The following is a 21,222-nucleotide window of genomic DNA, read 5'->3' as shown; positions in this document are numbered from 1 at the left end:
GGTTTAGAGAGAGCAAACTCATAATTTTCCCCGAAGCATTCTTCCAGGGCTCACTGGCCTGTCGGGAGCCGGGAATGTCAGGGAGCTTCAAGGCAGGCATGAATGCCGCCCTCAAAATGGGAAAGCAGGGCTAGTTCCAGCAGGGCCCCGTTTTCATGGGCACACTCAGCGTACATCCCTGTGGTTTCTAACGAGTCCCAAGAGACACCGGTTACCCTGCGTTTCCTTCCCTGAGTCAACTTATCGAAGTAGGGAGTCCCGCATCCAGCGAACTGTCTCAACCAAGGAACGCCGTAGCTGCTCCTCTGGGCCTGGGGCTGCCTGCAGTGCCAGAGAAGGAACAGGACTTGAATTGCAGTAAGAACCCAAGCCGCCATCCTCTAGGAGGCACGGTGCCTTCAGTCAGGAGGTCCTGGATGGAATGCGAAGACGAGGGTTACTCTGAGCGCAGCTCCGACTAGGGCAACGCGTAAGACCTCCGCGCCATGTGGGACGTGCCAGAACGGTGTTCGTGAACGTGTGCGAGTGCTGAGGAAACCAAGCTGCTCCAAAAGAGAGGGCAGTGCGTTTCCCTACGCTCGGCGTGCACAGAGGGGCTCTAAAGGGCTACGGGCCTGGATGTTGCTTAGCAGACCCAGGTGTGCCTGGGGTTACTCAGTGTTCCTGCCGGGAACAGGGTGCCCCGGCTAGCCTCCCAGGTGTCCAGAAAGCTGTGCTGCCGTTCAAGGTATGCAGAGCAGAGGCCACCGCCTCCTGGAAACTGCAGCACGCCTCCGCTTCTGCACGGCAAATCAGGGCCTTACTTCCAGGCATGGGTTCATGCTGGGTGTGCCGGGAGCCACACAGCATGCTAAGATGCTGACTTTCTCCTCAAGCAGAGTGACTTCAGGTACGAGGGCGGGCCTCGCAGTGTTCCAAGCACAGCGTTCTCTCATGGCAGCTCACACGAGGGCCATGACAGAGTCTTCCTGGGCACTTCGCACTCACCAGCCATGTTGTCCTGAGGGCGTTCGAGGGCTCTGGAGATGTAGCGCTCCTCAAGGAACGCGCAGTGTGTGGTTGCCCAGCACTCGGCACGCACAGGGGTCCTCCGAGGGAATCAACCAATGGACCTCGACGTTGCTCAGCCGGCCCACAGGTGTCTGGAGGCACTCAGTGACCTTGGAGGGAAAAGGATGCACACCCGTGGGGCCTAGGAGTCCCCGGACGTGTACTTCCTTTAAAGCAAAGCGACTAAGAACTCCTGGAAAGAGCTGCATGCCTCCCTTTCTGCACGGCTACTCAGGGCCTAACCGGGAGGCGAGTTCTCACGTTGAGGTTCCCTTTAGCTCTAGAGCCTGTCCTGCGGACCGCCACCGCGGCCACGGAAGCCCCTGGTTTAGAGAGAGCAAACTCATAATTTTCCCCGAAGCATTCTTCCAGGGCTCACTGGCCTGTCGGGAGCCGGGAATGTCAGGGAGCTTCAAGGCAGGCATGAATGCCGCCCTCAAAATGGGAAAGCAGGGCTAGTTCCAGCAGGGCCCCGTTTTCATGGGCACACTCAGCGTACATCCCTGTGGTTTCTAACGAGTCCCAAGAGACACCGGTTACCCTGCGTTTCCTTCCCTGAGTCAACTTATCGAAGTAGGGAGTCCCGCATCCAGCGAACTGTCTCAACCAAGGAACGCCGTAGCTGCTCCTCTGGGCCTGGGGCTGCCTGCAGTGCCAAAGAAGGAACAGGACTTGAACTGCAGTAAGAACCCAAGCCGCCGTCCTCTAGGAGGCACGGTGCCTTCAGTCAGGAGGTCCTGGATGGAATGCGAAGACGAGGGTTACTCTGAGCGCAGCTCCGACTAGGGCAACGCGTAAGACCTCCGCGCCATGTGGGACGTGCCAGAACGGTGTTCGTGAACGTGTGCGAGTGCTGAGGAAACCAAGCTGTTCCAAAAGAGAGGGCAGTGCGTTTCCCTACGCTCGGCGTGCACAGAGGGGCTCTAAAGGGCTACGGGCCTGGATGTTGCTTAGCAGACCCAGGTGCGCCTGGGGTTACTCAGTGTTCCTGCCGGGAACAGGGTGCCCCGGCTAGCCTCCCAGGTGTCCAGAAAGCTGTGCTGCCGTTCAAGGTATGCAGAGCAGAGGCCACCGCCTCCTGGAAACTGCAGCACGCCTCCGCTTCTGCACGGCAAATCAGGGCCTTACTTCCAGGCATGGGTTCATGCTGGGTGTGCCGGGAGCCACACAGCATGCTAAGATGCTGACTTTCTCCTCGAGCAGAGTGACTTCAGGTACGAGGGCGGGCCTCGCAGTGTTCCAAGCACAGCGTTCTCTCATGGCAGCTCACACGAGGGCCATGACAGAGTCTTCCTGGGCACTTCGCACTCACCAGCCATGTTGTCCTGAGGGCGTTCGAGGGCTCTGGAGATGTAGCGCTCCTCAAGGATCGCGCAGTGTGTGGTTGCCCAGCACTCGGCACGCACAGGGGTCCTCCGAGGGAATCAACCAATGGACCTCGACGTTGCTCAGCCTGCCCACAGGTGTCTGGAGGCACTCAGTGACCTTGGAGGGAAAATGATGCACACCCGTGGGGCCTAGGAGTCCCCGGACGTGTACTTCCTTTAAAGGAAAGCGACTAAGAACTCCTGGAAAGAGCTGCATGCCTCCCTTTCTGCACGGCTACTCAGGGCCGAACCTGGAGGCGAGTTCTCACGTTGAGGTTCCCTTTAGCTCTAGAGCCTGTCCTGCGGACCGCCACCTTGGCCACGGAAGCCCCTGGTTTAAAGAGAGCAAACTCATAATTTTCCCCGAAGCATTCTTCCAGGGCTCACTGACCTGTCGGGAGCCGGGAATGTCAGGGAGCTTCAAGGCAGGCATGAATGCCGCCCTCAAAATGGGAAAGCAGGGCTAGTTCCAGCAGGCCCCCGTTTTCATGGGCACACTCAGCGTACATCCCTGTGGTTTCTAACGAGTCCCAAGAGACACCGGTTACCCTGCGTTTCCTTCCCTGAGTCAACTTATCGAAGTAGGGAGTCCCGCATCCAGCGAACTGTCTCAACCAAGGAACGCCGTAGCTGCTCCTCTGGGCCTGGGGCTGCCTGCAGTGCCAAAGAAGGAAAAGGACTTGAATTGCAGTAAGAACCCAAGCCGCCATCCTCTAGGAGGCACGGTGCCTTCAGTCAGGAGGTCCTGGATGGAATGCGAAGACGAGGGTTACTCTGAGCGCAGCTCCGATCAGGGGAACGCGTAAGACCTCCGCGCCATGTGGGACGTGCCAGAACGGTGTTCGTGAACGTGTGCGAGTGCTGAGGAAACCAAGCTGCTGCAAAAGAGAGGGCAGTGCGTTTCCCTACGCTCGGCGTGCACAGAGGGGCTCTAAAGGGCTACGGGCCTGGATGTTGCTTAGCAGACCCAGGTGCGCCTGGGGTTACTCAGTGTTCCTGCCGGGAACAGGGTGCCCCGGCTAGCCTCCCAGGTGTCCAGAAAGCTGTGCTGCCGTTCAAGGTATGCAGAGCAGAGGCCACCGCCTCCTGGAAACTGCAGCACGCCTCCGCTTCTGCACGGCAAATCAGGGCCTTACTTCCAGGCATGGGTTCATGCTGGGTGTGCCGGGAGCCACACAGCATGCTAAGATGCTGACTTTCTCCTCGAGCAGAGTGACTTCAGGTACGAGGGCGGGCCTCGCAGTGTTCCAAGCACAGCGTTCTCTCATGGCAGCTCACACGAGGGCCATGACAGAGTCTTCCTGGGCACTTCGCACTCACCAGCCATGTTGTCCTGAGGGCGTTCGAGGGCTCTGGAGATGTAGCGATCCTCAAGGATCGCGCAGTGTGTGGTTGCCCAGCACTCGGCACGCACAGGGGTCCTCCGAGGGAATCAACCAATGGACCTCGACGTTGCTCAGCCGGCCCACAGGTGTCTGGAGGCACTCAGTGACCTTGGAGGGAAAATGATGCACACCCGTGGGGCCTAGGAGTCCCCGGACGTGTACTTCCTTTAAAGCAAAGCGACTAAGAACTCCTGGAAAGAGCTGCATGCCTCCCTTTCTGCACGGCTACTCAGGGCCTAACCTGGAGGCGAGTTCTCACGTTGAGGTTCCCTTTAGCTCTAGAGCCTGTCCTGCGGACCGCCACCGCGGCCACAGAAGCCCCTGGTTTAGAGAGAGCAAACTCATAATTTTCCCCGAAGCATTCTTCCAGGGCTCACTGGCCTGTCGGGAGCCGGGAATGTCAGGGAGCTTCAAGGCAGGCATGAATGCCGCCCTCAAAATGGGAAAGCAGGGCTAGTTCCAGCAGGGCCCCGTTTTCATGGGCACACTCAGCGTACATCCCTGTGGTTTCTAACGAGTCCCAAGAGACACCGGTTACCCTGCGTTTCCTTCCCTGAGTCAACTTATCGAAGTAGGGAGTCCCGCATCCAGCGAACTGTCTCAACCAAGGAACGCCGTAGCTGCTCCTCTGGGCCTGGGGCTGCCTGCAGTGCCAAAGAAGGAACAGGACTTGAACTGCAGTAAGAACCCAAGCCGCCGTCCTCTAGGAGGCACGGTGCCTTCAGTCAGGAGGTCCTGGATGGAATGCGAAGACGAGGGTTACTCTGAGCGCAGCTCCGACTAGGGCAACGCGTAAGAACTCCGCGCCATGTGGGACGTGCCAGAACGGTGTTCGTGAACGTGTGCGAGTGCTGAGGAAACCAAGCTGCTCCAAAAGAGAGGGCAGTGCGTTTCACTACGCTCGGCGTGCACAGAGGGGCTCTAAAGGGCTACGGGCCTGGATGTTGCTTAGCAGACCCAGGTGCGCCTGGGGTTACTCAGTGTTCCTGCCGGGAACAGGGTGCCCCGGCTAGCCTCCCAGGTGTCCAGAAAGCTGTGCTGCCGTTCAAGGTATGCAGAGCAGAGGCCACCGCCTCCTGGAAACTGCAGCACGCCTCCGCTTCTGCACAGCAAATCAGGGCCTTACTTCCAGGCATGGGTTCATGCTGGGTGTGCCGGGAGCCACACAGCATGCTAAGATGCTGACTTTCTCCTCGAGCAGAGTGACTTCAGGTACGAGGGCGGGCCTCGCAGTGTTCCAAGCACAGCGTTCTCTCATGGCAGCTCACACGAGGGCCATGACAGAGTCTTCCTGGGCACTTCGCACTCACCAGCCATGTTGTCCTGAGGGCGTTCGAGGGCTCTGGAGATGTAGCGCTCCTCAAGGATCGCGCAGTGTGTGGTTGCCCAGCACTCGGCACGCACAGGGGTCCTCCGAGGGAATCAACCAATGGACCTCGACGTTGCTCAGCCTGCCCACAGGTGTCTGGAGGCACTCAGTGAACTTGGAGGGAAAATGATGCACACCCGTGGGGCCTAGGAGTCCCCGGACGTGTACTTCCTTTAAAGCAAAGCGACTAAGAACTCCTGGAAAGAGCTGCATGCCTCCCTTTCTGCACGGCTACTCAGGGCCGAACCTGGAGGCGAGTTCTCACGTTGAGGTTCCCTTTAGCTCTAGAGCCTGTCCTGCGGACCGCCACCGCGGCCACGGAAGCCCCTGGTTTAGAGAGAGCAAACTCATAATTTTCCCCGAAGCATTCTTCCAGGGCTCACTGGCCTGTCGGGAGCCGGGAATGTCAGGGAGCTTCAAGGCAGGCATGAATGCCGCCCTCAAAATGGGAAAGCAGGGCTAGTTCCAGCAGGCCCCCGTTTTCATGGGCACACTCAGCGTACATCCCTGTGGTTTCTAACGAGTCCCAAGAGACACCGGTTACCCTGCGTTTCCTTCCCTGAGTCAACTTATCGAAGTAGGGAGTCCCGCATCCAGCGAACTGTCTCAACCAAGGAACGCCGTAGCTGCTCCTCTGGGCCTGGGGCTGCCTGCAGTGCCAAAGAAGGAACAGGACTTGAATTGCAGTAAGAACCCAAGCCGCCGTCCTCTAGGAGGCACGGTGCCTTCAGTCAGGAGGTCCTGGATGGAATGCGAAGACGAGGGTTACTCTGAGCGCAGCTCCGACTAGGGCAACGCGTAAGACCTCCGCGCCATGTGGGACGTGCCAGAACGGTGTTCGTGAACGTGTGCGAGTGCTGAGGAAACCAAGCTGCTCCAAAAGAGAGGGCAGTGCGTTTACCTACGCTCGGCGTGCACAGAGGGGCTCTAAAGGGCTACGGGCCTGGATGTTGCTTAGCAGACCCAGGTGCGCCTGGGGTTACTCAGTGTTCCTGCCGGGAACAGGGTGCCCCGGCTAGCCTCCCAGGTGTCCAGAAAGCTGTGCTGCCGTTCAAGGTATGCAGAGCAGAGGCCACCGCCTCCTGGAAACTGCAGCACGCCTCCGCTTCTGCACGGCAAATCAGGGCCTTACTTCCAGGCATGGGTTCATGCTGGGTGTGCCGGGAGCCACACAGCATGCTAAGATGCTGACTTTCTCCTCGAGCAGAGTGACTTCAGGTACGAGGGCGGGCCTCGCAGTGTTCCAAGCACAGCGTTCTCTCATGGCAGCTCACACGAGGGCCATGACAGAGTCTTCCTGGGCACTTCGCACTCACCAGCCATGTTGTCCTGAGGGCGTTCGAGGGCTCTGGAGATGTAGTGCTCCTCAAGGATCGCGCAGTGTGTGGTTGCCCAGCACTCGGCACGCACATGGGTCCTCCGAGGGAATCAACCAATGGACCTCGATGTTGCTCAGCCTGCCCACAGGTGTCTGGAGGCACTCAGTGACCTTGGAGGGAAAATGATGCACACCCGTGGGGCCTAGGAGTCCCCGGACGTGTACTTCCTTTAAAGCAAAGCGACTAAGAACTCCTGGAAAGAGCTGCATGCCTCCCTTTCTGCACGGCTACTCAGGGCCGAACCTGGAGGCGAGTTCTCACGTTGAGGTTCCCTTTAGCTCTAGAGCCTGTCCTGCGGACTGCCACTGCGGCCACGGAAGCCCCTGGTTTAGAGAGAGCAAACTCATAATTTTCCCCGAAGCATTCTTCCAGGGCTCACTGGCCTGTCGGGAGCCGGGAATGTCAGTGAGCTTCAAGGCAGGCATGAATGCCGCCCTCAAAATGGGAAAGCAGGGCTAGTTCCAGCAGGCCCCCGTTTTCATGGGCACACTCAGCGTACATCCCTGTGGTTTCTAACGAGTCCCAAGAGACACCGGTTACCCTGCGTTTCCTTCCCTGAGTCAACTTATCGAAGTAGGGAGTCCCGCATCCAGCGAACTGTCTCAACCAAGGAACGCCGTAGCTGCTCCTCTGGGCCTGGGGCTGCCTGCAGTGCCAAAGAAAGAACAGGACTTGAATTGCAGTAAGAACCCAAGCCGCCATCCTCTAGGAGGCACGGTGCCTTCAGTCAGGAGGTCTTGGATGGAATGCGAAGACGAGGGTTACTCTGAGCGCAGCTCCGATTAGGGGAACGCGTAAGACCTCCGCGCCATGTGGGACGTGCCAGAACGGTGTTCGTGAACGTGTGCGAGTGCTGAGGAAACCAAGCTGCTCCAAAAGAGAGGGCAGTGCGTTTCCCTACACTCGGCGTGCACAGAGGGGCTCTAAAGGGCTACGGGCCTGGATGTTGCTTAGCAGACCCAGGTGCGCCTGGGGTTACTCAGTGTTCCTGCCGGGAACAGGGTGCCCCGGCTAGCCTCCCAGGTGTCCAGAAAGCTGTGCTGCCGTTCAAGGTATGCAGAGCAGAGGCCACCGCCTCCTGGAAACTGCAGCACGCCTCCGCTTCTGCACGGCAAATCAGGGCCTTACTTCCAGGCATGGGTTCATGCTGGGTGTGCCGGGAGCCACACAGCATGCTAAGATGCTGACTTTCTCCTCGAGCAGAGTGACTTCAGGTACGAGGGCGAGCCTCGCAGTGTTCCAAGCACAGGGTTCTCTCATGGCAGCTCACACGAGGGCCATGACAGAGTCTTCCTGGGCACTTCGCACTCACCAGCCATGTTGTCCTGAGGGCGTTCGAGGGCTCTGGAGATGTAGCGCTCCTCAAGGATCGCGCAGTGTGTGGTTGCCCAGCACTCGGCACGCACAGGGGTCCTCCGAGGGAATCAAACAATGGACCTCGACGTTGCTCAGCCGGCCCACAGGTGTCTGGAGGCACTCAGTGACCTTGGAGGGAAAATGATGCACACCCGTGGGGCCTAGGAGTCCCCAGACGTGTACTTCCTTTAAAGCAAAGCGACTAAGAACTCCTGGAAAGAGCTGCATGCCTCCCTTTCTGCACGGCTACTCAGGGCCTAACCTGGAGGCGAGTTCTCACGTTGAGGTTCCCTTTAGCTCTAGAGCCTGTCATGCGGACCGCCACCGCGGCCACGGAAGCCCCTGGTTTAGAGAGAGCAAACTCATAATTTTCCCCGAAGCATTCTTCCAGGGCTCACTGGCCTGTCGGGAGCCGGGAATGTCAGGGAGCTTCAAGGCAGGCATGAATGCCGCCCTCAAAATGGGAAAGCAGGGCTAGTTCCAGCAGGCCCCCGTTTTCATGGGCACACTCAGCGTACATCCCTGTGGTTTCTAACGAGTCCCAAGAGACACCGGTTACCCTGCGTTTCCTTCCCTGAGTCAACTTATCGAAGTAGGGAGTCCCGCATCCAGCGAACTGTCTCAACCAAGGAACGCCGTAGCTGCTCCTCTGGGCCTGGGGCTGCCTGCAGTGCCAAAGAAGGAACAGGACTTGAATTGCAGTAAGAACCCAAGCCGCCGTCCTCTAGGAGGCACGGTGCCTTCAGTCAGGAGGTCCTGGATGGAATGCGAAGACGAGGGTTACTCTGAGCGCAGCTCCGATTAGGGCAACGCGTAAGACCTCCGCGCCATGTGGGACGTGCCAGAACGGTGTTCGTGAACGTGTGCGAGTGCTGAGGAAACCAAGCTGCTCCAAAAGAGGGGGCAGTGCGTTTCCCTACGCTCGGCGTGCACAGAGGGCCTCTAAAGGGCTACGGGCCTGGATGTTGCTTAGCAGACCCAGGTGCGCCTGGGGTTACTCAGTGTTCCTGCCGGGAACAGGGTGTCCCGGCTAGCCTCGCAGGTGTCCAGAAAGCTGTGCTGCCGTTCAAGGTATGCAGAGCAGAGGCCACCGCCTCCTGGAAACTGCAGCACGCCTCCGCTTCTGCACGGCAAATCAGGGCCTTACTTCCAGGCATGGGTTCATGCTGGGTGTGCTGTGAGCCACACAGCATGCTAAGATGCTGACTTTCTCCTCGAGCAGAGTGACTTCAGGTACGAGGGCGGGCCTCGCAGTGTTCCAAGCACAGCGTTCTCTCATGGCAGCTCACACGAGGGCCATGACAGAGTCTTCCTGGGCACTTCGCACTCACCAGCCATGTTGTCCTGAGGGCGTTCGAGGGCTCTGGAGATGTAGCGCTCCTCAAGGATCACGCAGTGTGTGGTTGCCCAGCACTCGGCACGCACAGGGGTCCTCCGAGGGAATCAAACAATGGACCTCGACGTTGCTCAGCCGGCCCACAGGTGTCTGGAGGCACTCAGTGACCTTGGAGGGAAAATGATGCACACCCGTGGGGCCTAGGAGTCCCCGGACGTGTACTTCCTTTAAAGCAAAGCGACTAAGAACTCCTGGAAAGAGCTGCATGCCTCCCTTTCTGCACGGCTACTCAGGGCCTAACCTGGAGGCGAGTTCTCACGTTGAGGTTCCGTTTAGCTCTAGAGCCTGTCATGCGGACCGCCACCGCGGCCACAGAAGCCCCTGGTTTAGAGAGAGCAAACTCATAATTTTCCCCGAAGCATTCTTCCAGGGCTCACTGGCCTGTCGGGAGCCGGGAATGTCAGGGAGCTTCAAGGCAGGCATGAATGCCGCCCTCAAAATGGGAAAGCAGGGCTAGTTCCAGCAGGGCCCCGTTTTCATGGGCACACTCAGCATACATCCCTGTGGTTTCTAACGAGTCCCAAGAGACACCGGTTACCCTGCGTTTCCTTCCCTGAGTCAACTTATCGAAGTAGGGAGTCCCGCATCCAGCGAACTGTCTCAACCAAGGAACGCCGTAGCTGCTCCTCTGGGCCTGGGGCTGCCTGCAGTGCCAAAGAAGGAACAGGACTTGAATTGCAGTAAGAACCCAAGCCGCCGTCCTCTAGGAGGCACGGTGCCTTCAGTCAGGAGGTCCTGGATGGAATGCGAAGACGAGGGTTACTCTGAGCGCAGCTCCGACTAGGGCAACGCGTAAGACCTCCGCGCCATGTGGGACGTGCCAGAACGGTGTTCGTGAACGTGTGCGAGTGCTGAGGAAACCAAGCTGCTCCAAAAGAGAGGGCAGTGCGTTTCTCTACGTTCGGCGTGCACAGAGGGGCTCTAAAGGGCTACGGGCCTGGATGTTGCTTGGCAGACCCAGGTGCGCCTGGGGTTACTCAGTGTTCCTGCCGGGAACAGGGTGCCCCGGCTAGCCTCCCAGGTGTCCAGAAAGCTGTGCTGCCGTTCAAGGTATGCAGAGCAGAGGCCACCGCCTCCTGGAAACTGCAGCACGCCTCCGCTTCTGCACGGCAAATCAGGGCCTTACTTCCAGGCATGGGTTCATGCTGGGTGTGCCGGGAGCCACACAGCATGCTAAGATGCTGAATTTCTCCTCGAGCAGAGTGACTTCAGGTACGAGGGCGGGCCTCGCAGTGTTCCAAGCACAGAGTTCTCTCATGGCAGCTCACACGAGGGCCATGACAGAGTCTTCCTGGGCACTTCGCACTCACCAGCCATGTTGTCCTGAGGGCGTTCGAGGGCTCTGGAGATGTAGCGCTCCTCAAGGAACGCGCAGTGTGTGGTTGCCCAGCACTCGGCACGCACAGGGGTCCTCCGAGGGAATCAACCAATGGACCTCGACGTTGCTCAGCCGGCCCACAGGTGTCTGGAGGCACTCAGTGACCTTGGAGGGAAAAGGATGCACACCCGTGGGGCCTAGGAGTCCCCGGACGTGTACTTCCTTTAAAGCAAAGCGACTAAGAACTCCTGGAAAGAGCTGCATGCCTCCCTTTCTGCACGGCTACTCAGGGCCTAACCTGGAGGCGAGTTCTCATGTTGAGGTTCCCTTTAGCTCTAGAGCCTGTCATGCGGACCGCCACCGCGGCCACAGAAGCCCCTGGTTTAGAGACAGCAAACTCATAATTTTCCCCGAAGCATTCTTCCAGGGCTCACTGGCCTGTCGGGAGCCGGGAATGTCAGGGAGCTTCAAGGCAGGCATGAATGCCGCCCTCAAAATGGGAAAGCAGGGCTAGTTCCAGCAGGGCCCCGTTTTCATGGGCACACTCAGTGTACATCCCTGTGGTTTCTAACGAGTCCCAAGAGACACCGGTTACCCTGCGTTTCCTTCCCTGAGTCAACTTATCGAAGTAGGGAGTCCCGCATCCAGCGAACTGTCTCAACCAAGGAACGCCGTAGCTGCTCCTCTGGGCCTGGGGCTGCCTGCAGTGCCAAAGAAGGAACAGAACTTGAATTGCAGTAAGAACCCAAGCCGCCGTCCTCTAGGAGGCACGGTGCCTTCAGTCAGGAGGTCCTGGATGGAATGCGAAGACGAGGGTTACTCTGAGCGCAGCTCCGACTAGGGCAACGCGTAAGACCTCCGCACCATGTGGGACGTGCCAGAACGGTGTTCGTGAACGTGTGCGAGTGCTGAGGAAACCAAGCTGCTCCAAAAGAGAGGGCAGTGCGTTTCCCTATGCTCGGCGTGCACAGAGGGGCTCTAAAGGGCTACGGGCCTGGATGTTGCTTAGCAGACCCAGGTGCACCTGGGGTTACTCAGTGTTCCTGCCGGGAACAGGGTGCCCCGGCTAGCCTCCCAGGTGTCCAGAAAGCTGTGCTGCCGTTCAAGGTATGCAGAGCAGAGGCCACCGCCTCCTGGAAACTGCAGCACGCCTCCGCTTCTGCACGGCAAATCAGGGCCTTACTTCCAGGCATGGGTTCATGCTGGGTGTGCCGGGAGCCACACAGCATGCTAAGATGCTGACTTTCTCCTCGAGCAGAGTGACTTCAGGTACGAGGGCGGGCCTCGCAGTGTTCCAAGCACAGCGTTCTCTCATGGCAGCTCACACGAGGGCCATGACAGAGTCTTCCTGGGCACTTCGCACTCACCAGCCATGTTGTCCTGAGGGCGTTCGAGGGCTCTGGAGATGTAGCGCTCCTCAAGGATCGCGCAGTGTGTGGTTGCCCAGCACTCGGCACGCACAGGGGTCCTCCGAGGGAATCAACCAATGGACCTCGACGTTGCTCAGCCGGCCCACAGGTGTCTGGAGGCACTCAGTGACCTTGGAGGGAAAAGGATGCACACCCGTGGGGCCTAGGAGTCCCCGGACGTGTACTTCCTTTAAAGCAAAGCGACTAAGAACTCCTGGAAAGAGCTGCATGCCTCCCTTTCTGCACGGCTACTCAGGGCCTAACCTGGAGGCGAGTTCTCACGTTGAGGTTCCCTTTAGCTCTAGAGCCTGTCCTGCGGACCGCCACCGCGGCCACGGAAGCCCCTGGTTTAGAGAGAGCAAACTCATAATTTTCCCCGAAGCATTCTTCCAGGGCTCACTGGCCTGTCGGGAGCCGGGAATGTCAGGGAGCTTCAAGGCAGTCATGAATGCCACCCTCAAAATGGGAAAGCAGGGCTAGTTACAGCAGGCCCCCGTTTTCATGGGCACACTCAGCGTACATCCCTGTGGTTTCTAACGAGTCCCAAGAGACACCGATTACCCTGCGTTTCCTTCCCTGAGTCAACTTATCGAAGTAGGGAGTCCCGCATCCAGCGAACTGTCTCAACCAAGGAACGCCGTAGCTGCTCCTCTGGGCCTGGGGCTGCCTGCAGTGCCAAAGAAGGAACAGGACTTGAATTGCAGTAAGAACCCAAGCCGCCGTCCTCTAGGAGGCACGGTGCCTTCAGTCAGGAGGTCCTGGATGGAATGCGAAGACGAGGGTTACTCTGAGCGCAGCTCCGATTAGGGGTACGCGTAAGACCTCCGCGCCATGTGGGACGTGCCAGAACGGTGTTCGTGAACGTGTGCGAGTGCTGAGGAAACCAAGCTGCTCCAAAAGAGAGGGCAGTGCGTTTCCCTACGTTCGGCGTGCACAGAGGGGCTCTAAAGGGCTACGGGCCTGGATGTTGCTTGGCAGACCCAGGTGCGCCTGGGGTTACTCAGTGTTCCTGCCGGGAACAGGGTGCCCCGGCTAGCCTCCCAGGTGTCCAGAAAGCTGTGCTGCCGTTCAAGGTATGCAGAGCAGAGGCCACCGCCTCCTGGAAACTGCAGCACGCCTCCGCTTCTGCACGGCAAATCAGGGCCTTACTTCCAGGCATGGGTTCATGCTGGGTGTGCCGGGAGCCACACAGCATGCTAAGATGCTGACTTTCTCCTCGAGCAGAGTGACTTCAGGTACGAGGGCGGGCCTCGCAGTGTTCCAAGCACAGCGTTCTCTCATGGCAGCTCACACGAGGGCCATGACAGAGTCTTCCTGGGCACTTCGCACTCACCAGCCATGTTGTCCTGAGGGCGTTCGAGGGCTCTGGAGATGTAGCGCTCCTCAAGGAACGCGCAGTGTGTGGTTGCCCAGCACTCGGCACGCACAGGGGTCCTCCGAGGGAATCAACCAATGGACCTCGACGTTGCTCAGCCGGCCCACAGGTGTCTGGAGGCACTCAGTGACCTTGGAGGGAAAAGGATGCACACCCGTGGGGCCTAGGAGTCCCCGGACGTGTACTTCCTTTAAAGCAAAGCGACTAAGAACTCCTGGAAAGAGCTGCATGCCTCCCTTTCTGCACGGCTACTCAGGGCCTAACCTGGAGGCGAGTTCTCATGTTGAGGTTCCCTTTAGCTCTAGAGCCTGTCATGCGGACCGCCACCGCGGCCACAGAAGCCCCTGGTTTAGAGACAGCAAACTCATAATTTTCCCCGAAGCATTCTTCCAGGGCTCACTGGCCTGTCGGGAGCCGGGAATGTCAGGGAGCTTCAAGGCAGGCATGAATGCCGCCCTCAAAATGGGAAAGCAGGGCTAGTTCCAGCAGGGCCCCGTTTTCATGGGCACACTCAGTGTACATCCCTGTGGTTTCTAACGAGTCCCAAGAGACACCGGTTACCCTGCGTTTCCTTCCCTGAGTCAACTTATCGAAGTAGGGAGTCCCGCATCCAGCGAACTGTCTCAACCAAGGAACGCCGTAGCTGCTCCTCTGGGCCTGGGGCTGCCTGCAGTGCCAAAGAAGGAACAGAACTTGAATTGCAGTAAGAACCCAAGCCGCCGTCCTCTAGGAGGCACGGTGCCTTCAGTCAGGAGGTCCTGGATGGAATGCGAAGACGAGGGTTACTCTGAGCGCAGCTCCGACTAGGGCAACGCGTAAGACCTCCGCACCATGTGGGACGTGCCAGAACGGTGTTCGTGAACGTGTGCGAGTGCTGAGGAAACCAAGCTGCTCCAAAAGAGAGGGCAGTGCGTTTCCCTATGCTCGGCGTGCACAGAGGGGCTCTAAAGGGCTACGGGCCTGGATGTTGCTTAGCAGACCCAGGTGCACCTGGGGTTACTCAGTGTTCCTGCCGGGAACAGGGTGCCCCGGCTAGCCTCCCAGGTGTCCAGAAAGCTGTGCTGCCGTTCAAGGTATGCAGAGCAGAGGCCACCGCCTCCTGGAAACTGCAGCACGCCTCCGCTTCTGCACGGCAAATCAGGGCCTTACTTCCAGGCATGGGTTCATGCTGGGTGTGCCGGGAGCCACACAGCATGCTAAGATGCTGACTTTCTCCTCGAGCAGAGTGACTTCAGGTACGAGGGCGGGCCTCGCAGTGTTCCAAGCACAGCGTTCTCTCATGGCAGCTCACACGAGGGCCATGACAGAGTCTTCCTGGGCACTTCGCACTCACCAGCCATGTTGTCCTGAGGGCGTTCGAGGGCTCTGGAGATGTAGCGCTCCTCAAGGATCGCGCAGTGTGTGGTTGCCCAGCACTCGGCACGCACAGGGGTCCTCCGAGGGAATCAACCAATGGACCTCGACGTTGCTCAGCCGGCCCACAGGTGTCTGGAGGCACTCAGTGACCTTGGAGGGAAAAGGATGCACACCCGTGGGGCCTAGGAGTCCCCGGACGTGTACTTCCTTTAAAGCAAAGCGACTAAGAACTCCTGGAAAGAGCTGCATGCCTCCCTTTCTGCACGGCTACTCAGGGCCTAACCTGGAGGCGAGTTCTCACGTTGAGGTTCCCTTTAGCTCTAGAGCCTGTCCTGCGGACCGCCACCGCGGCCACGGAAGCCCCTGGTTTAGAGAGAGCAAACTCATAATTTTCCCCGAAGCATTATTCCAGGGCTCACTGGCCTGTCGGGAGCCGGGAATGTCAGGGAGCTTCAAGGCAGTCATGAATGCCACCCTCAAAATGGGAAAGCAGGGCTAGTTACAGCAGGCCCCCGTTTTCATGGGCACACTCAGCGTACATCCCTGTGGTTTCTAACGAGTCCCAAGAGACACCGATTACCCTGCGTTTCCTTCCCTGAGTCAACTTATCGAAGTAGGGAGTCCCGCATCCAGCGAACTGTCTCAACCAAGGAACGCCGTAGCTGCTCCTCTGGGCCTGGGGCTGCCTGCAGTGCCAAAGAAGGAACAGGACTTGAATTGCAGTAAGAACCCAAGCCGCCGTCCTCTAGGAGGCACGGTGCCTTCAGTCAGGAGGTCCTGGATGGAATGCGAAGACGAGGGTTACTCTGAGCGCAGCTCCGATTAGGGGAACGCGTAAGACCTCCGCGCCATGTGGGACGTGCCAGAACGGTGTTCGTGAACGTGTGCGAGTGCTGAGGAAACCAAGCTGCTCCAAAAGAGAGGGCAGTGCGTTTCCCTACGTTCGGCGTGCACAGAGGGGCTCTAAAGGGCTACGGGCCTGGATGTTGCTTGGCAGACCCAGGTGCGCCTGGGGTTACTCAGTGTTCCTGCCGGGAACAGGGTGCCCCGGCTAGCCTCCCAGGTGTCCAGAAAGCTGTGCTGCCGTTCAAGGTATGCAGAGCAGAGGCCACCGCCTCCTGGAAACTGCAGCACGCCTCCGCTTCTGCACGGCAAATCAGGGCCTTACTTCCAGGCATGGGTTCATGCTGGGTGTGCCGGGAGCCACACAGCATGCTAAGATGCTGACTTTCTCCTCGAGCAGAGTGACTTCAGGTACGAGGGCGGGCCTCGCAGTGTTCCAAGCACAGCGTTCTCTCATGGCAGCTCACACGAGGGCCATGACAGAGTCTTCCTGGGCACTTCGCACTCACCAGCCATGTTGTCCTGAGGGCGTTCGAGGGCTCTGGAGATGTAGCGCTCCTCAAGGAACGCGCAGTGTGTGGTTGCCCAGCACTCGGCACGCACAGGGGTCCTCCGAGGGAATCAACCAATGGACCTCGACGTTGCTCAGCCGGCCCACAGGTGTCTGGAGGCACTCAGTGACCTTGGAGGGAAAATGATGCACACCCGTGGGGCCTAGGAGTCCCCGGACGTGTACTTCCTTTAAAGCAAAGCGACTAAGAACTCCTGGAAAGAGCTGCATGCCTCCCTTTCTGCACGGCTACTCAGGGCCTAACCTGGAGGCGAGTTCTCACGTTGAGGTTCCCTTTAGCTCTAGAGCCTGTCATGCGGACCGCCACCGCGGCCACAGAAGCCCCTGGTTTAGAGACAGCAAACTCATAATTTTCCCCGAAGCATTCTTCCAGGGCTCACTGGCCTGTCGGGAGCCGGGAATGTCAGGGAGCTTCAAAGCAGGCATGAATGCCGCCCTCAAAATGGGAAAGCAGGGCTAGTTCCAGCAGGGCCCCGTTTTCATGGGCACACTCAGCGTACATCCCTGTGGTTTCTAACGAGTCCCAAGAGACACCGGTTACCCTGCGTTTCCTTCCCTGAGTCAACTTATCGAAGTAGGGAGTCCCGCATCCAGCGAACTGTCTCAACCAAGGAACGCCGTAGCTGCTCCTCTGGGCCTGGGGCTGCCTGCAGTGCCAAAGAAGGAACAGAACTTGAATTGCAGTAAGAACCCAAGCCGCCGTCCTCTAGGAGGCACGGTGCCTTCAGTCAGGAGGTCCTGGATGGAATGCGAAGACGAGGGTTACTCTGAGTGCAGCTCCGACTAGGGCAACGCGTAAGACCTCCGCACCATGTGGGACGTGCCAGCACGGTGTTCGTGAACGTGTGCGAGTGCTGAGGAAACCAAGCTGCTCCAAAAGAGAGGGCAGTGCGTTTCCCTATGCTCGGCGTGCACAGAGGGGCTCTAAAGGGCTACGGGCCTGGATGTTGCTTAGCAGACCCAGGTGCGCCTGGGGTTACTCAGTGTTCCTGCCGGGAACAGGGTGCCCCGGCTAGCCTCCCAGGTGTCCAGAAAGCTGTGCTGCCGTTCAAGGTATGCAGAGCAGAGGCCACCGCCTCCTGGAAACTGCAGCACGCCTCCGCTTCTGCACGGCAAATCAGGGCCTTACTTCCAGGCATGGGTTCATGCTGGGTGTGCCGGGAGCCACACAGCATGCTAAGATGCTGACTTTCTCCTCGAGCAGAGTGACTTCAGGTACGAGGGCGGGCCTCGCAGTGTTCCAAGCACAGCGTTCTCTCATGGCAGCTCACACGAGGGCCATGACAGAGTCTTCCTGGGCACTTCGCACTCACCAGCCATGTTGTCCTGAGGGCGTTCGAGGGCTCTGGAGATGTAGCGCTCCTCAAGGATCGCGCAGTGTGTGGTTGCCCAGCACTCGGCACGCACAGGGGTCCTCCGAGGGAATCAACCAATGGACCTCGACATTGCTCAGCCGGCCCACAGGTGTCTGGAGGCACTCAGTGACCTTGGAGGGAAAAGGATGCACACCCGTGGGGCCTAGGAGTCCCCGGACGTGTACTTCCTTTAAAGCAAAGCGACTAAGAACTCCTGGAAAGAGCTGCATGCCTCCCTTTCTGCACGGCTACTCAGGGCCTAACCTGGAGGCGAGTTCTCACGTTGAGGTTCCCTTTAGCTCTAGAGCCTGTCCTGCGGACCGCCACCTTGGCCACGGAAGCCCCTGGTTTAGAGAGAGCAAACTCATAATTTTCCCCGAAGCATTCTTCCAGGGCTCACTGGCCTGTCGGGAGCCGGGAATGTCAGGGAGCTTCAAGGCAGGCATGAATGCCGCCCTCAAAATGGGAAAGCAGGGCTAGTTCCAGCAGGGCCCCGTTTTCATGGGCACACTCAGCGTACATCCCTGTGGTTTCTAACGAGTCCCAAGAGACACCGGTTACCCTGCGTTTCCTTCCCTGAGTCAACTTATCGAAGTAGGGAGTCTCGCATCCAGCGAACTGTCTCAACCAAGGAACGCCGTAGCTGCTCCTCTGGGCCTGGGGCTGCCTGCAGTGCCAAAGAAGGAACAGGACTTGAATTGCAGTAAGAACCCAAGCCGCCGTCCTCTAGGAGGCACGGTGCCTTCAGTCAGGAGGTCCTGGATGGAATGCGAAGACGAGGGTTACTCTGAGCGCAGCTCCGATTAGGGCAACGCGTAAGACCTCCGCGCCATGTGGGACGTGCCAGAACGGTGTTCGTGAACGTGTGCGAGTGCTGAGGAAACCAAGCTGCTCCAAAAGAGAGGGCAGTGCGTTTCCCTACGCTCGGCGTGCACAGAGGGCCTCTAAAGGGCTACGGGCCTGGATGTTGCTTGGCAGACCCAGGTGCGCCTGGGGTTACTCAGTGTTCCTGCCGGGAACAGGGTGCCCCGGCTAGCCTCCCAGGTGTCCAGAAAGCTGTGCTGCCGTTCAAGGTATGCAGAGCAGAGGCCACCGCCTCCTGGAAACTGCAGCACGCCTCCGCTTCTGCACGGCAAATCAGGGCCTTACTTCCAGGCATGGGTTCATGCTGGGTGTGCCGGGAGCCACACAGCATGCTAAGATGCTGACTTTCTCCTCGAGCAGAGTGACTTCAGGTACGAGGGCGGGCCTCGCAGTGTTCCAAGCACAGCGTTCTCTCATGGCAGCTCACACGAGGGCCATGACAGAGTCTTCCTGGGCACTTCGCACTCACCAGCCATGTTGTCCTGAGGGCGTTCGAGGGCTCTGGAGATGTAGCGCTCCTCAAGGATCGCGCAGTGTGTGGTTGCCCAGCACTCGGCACGCACAGGGGTCCTCCGAGGGAATCAACCAATGGACCTCGACGTTGCTCAGCCGGCCCACAGGTGTCTGGAGGCACTCAGTGACCTTGGAGGGAAAAGGATGCACACCCGTGGGGCCTAGGAGTCCCCGGACGTGTACTTCCTTTAAAGCAAAGCGACTAAGAACTCCTGGAAAGAGCTGCATGCCTCCCTTTCTGCACGGCTACTCAGGGCCTAACCTGGAGGCGAGTTCTCACGTTGAGGTTCCCTTTAGCTCTAGAGCCTGTCCTGCGGACCGCCACCGCGGCCACGGAAGCCCCTGGTTTAGAGAGAGCAAACTCATAATTTTCCCCGAAGCATTATTCCAGGGCTCACTGGCCTGTCGGGAGCCGGGAATGTCAGGGAGCTTCAAGGCAGTCATGAATGCCACCCTCAAAATGGGAAAGCAGGGCTAGTTACAGCAGGCCCCCGTTTTCATGGGCACACTCAGCGTACATCCCTGTGGTTTCTAACGAGTCCCAAGAGACACCGATTACCCTGCGTTTCCTTCCCTGAGTCAACTTATCGAAGTAGGGAGTCCCGCATCCAGCGAACTGTCTCAACCAAGGAACGCCGTAGCTGCTCCTCTGGGCCTGGGGCTGCCTGCAGTGCCAAAGAAGGAACAGGACTTGAATTGCAGTAAGAACCCAAGCCGCCGTCCTCTAGGAGGCACGGTGCCTTCAGTCAGGAGGTCCTGGATGGAATGCGAAGACGAGGGTTACTCTGAGCGCAGCTCCGATTAGGGGAACGCGTAAGACCTCCGCGCCATGTGGGACGTGCCAGAACGGTGTTCGTGAACGTGTGCGAGTGCTGAGGAAACCAAGCTGCTCCAAAAGAGAGGGCAGTGCGTTTCCCTACGTTCGGCGTGCACAGAGGGGCTCTAAAGGGCTACGGGCCTGGATGTTGCTTGGCAGACCCAGGTGCGCCTGGGGTTACTCAGTGTTCCTGCCGGGAACAGGGTGCCCCGGCTAGCCTCCCAGGTGTCCAGAAAGCTGTGCTGCCGTTCAAGGTATGCAGAGCAGAGGCCACCGCCTCCTGGAAACTGCAGCACGCCTCCGCTTCTGCACGGCAAATCAGGGCCTTACTTCCAGGCATGGGTTCATGCTGGGTGTGCCGGGAGCCACACAGCATGCTAAGATGCTGACTTTCTCCTCGAGCAGAGTGACTTCAGGTACGAGGGCGGGCCTCGCAGTGTTCCAAGCACAGCGTTCTCTCATGGCAGCTCACACGAGGGCCATGACAGAGTCTTCCTGGGCACTTCGCACTCACCAGCCATGTTGTCCTGAGGGCGTTCGAGGGCTCTGGAGATGTAGCGCTCCTCAAGGAACGCGCAGTGTGTGGTTGCCCAGCACTCGGCACGCACAGGGGTCCTCCGAGGGAATCAACCAATGGACCTCGACGTTGCTCAGCCGGCCCACAGGTGTCTGGAGGCACTCAGTGACCTTGGAGGGAAAATGATGCACACCCGTGGGGCCTAGGAGTCCCCGGACGTGTACTTCCTTTAAAGCAAAGCGACTAAGAACTCCTGGAAAGAGCTGCATGCCTCCCTTTCTGCACGGCTACTCAGGGCCTAACCTGGAGGCGAGTTCTCACGTTGAGGTTCCCTTTAGCTCTAGAGCCTGTCATGCGGACCGCCACCGCGGCCACAGAAGCCCCTGGTTTAGAGACAGCAAACTCATAATTTTCCCCGAAGCATTCTTCCAGGGCTCACTGGCCTGTCGGGAGCCGGGAATGTCAGGGAGCTTCAAAGCAGGCATGAATGCCGCCCTCAAAATGGGAAAGCAGGGCTAGTTCCAGCAGGGCCCCGTTTTCATGGGCACACTCAGCGTACATCCCTGTGGTTTCTAACGAGTCCCAAGAGACACCGGTTACCCTGCGTTTCCTTCCCTGAGTCAACTTATCGAAGTAGGGAGTCCCGCATCCAGCGAACTGTCTCAACCAAGGAACGCCGTAGCTGCTCCTCTGGGCCTGGGGCTGCCTGCAGTGCCAAAGAAGGAACAGAACTTGAATTGCAGTAAGAACCCAAGCCGCCGTCCTCTAGGAGGCACGGTGCCTTCAGTCAGGAGGTCCTGGATGGAATGCGAAGACGAGGGTTACTCTGAGTGCAGCTCCGACTAGGGCAACGCGTAAGACCTCCGCACCATGTGGGACGTGCCAGAACGGTGTTCGTGAACGTGTGCGAGTGCTGAGGAAACCAAGCTGCTCCAAAAGAGAGGGCAGTGCGTTTCCCTATGCTCGGCGTGCACAGAGGGGC

Source organism: Orcinus orca, chromosome 12 (genome assembly GCF_937001465.1).
Source record: "Orcinus orca chromosome 12, mOrcOrc1.1, whole genome shotgun sequence".
In the NCBI taxonomy this organism is placed as follows: Eukaryota; Metazoa; Chordata; class Mammalia; order Artiodactyla; family Delphinidae; genus Orcinus; species Orcinus orca.
This window is presented reverse-complemented; position numbering follows the sequence as displayed.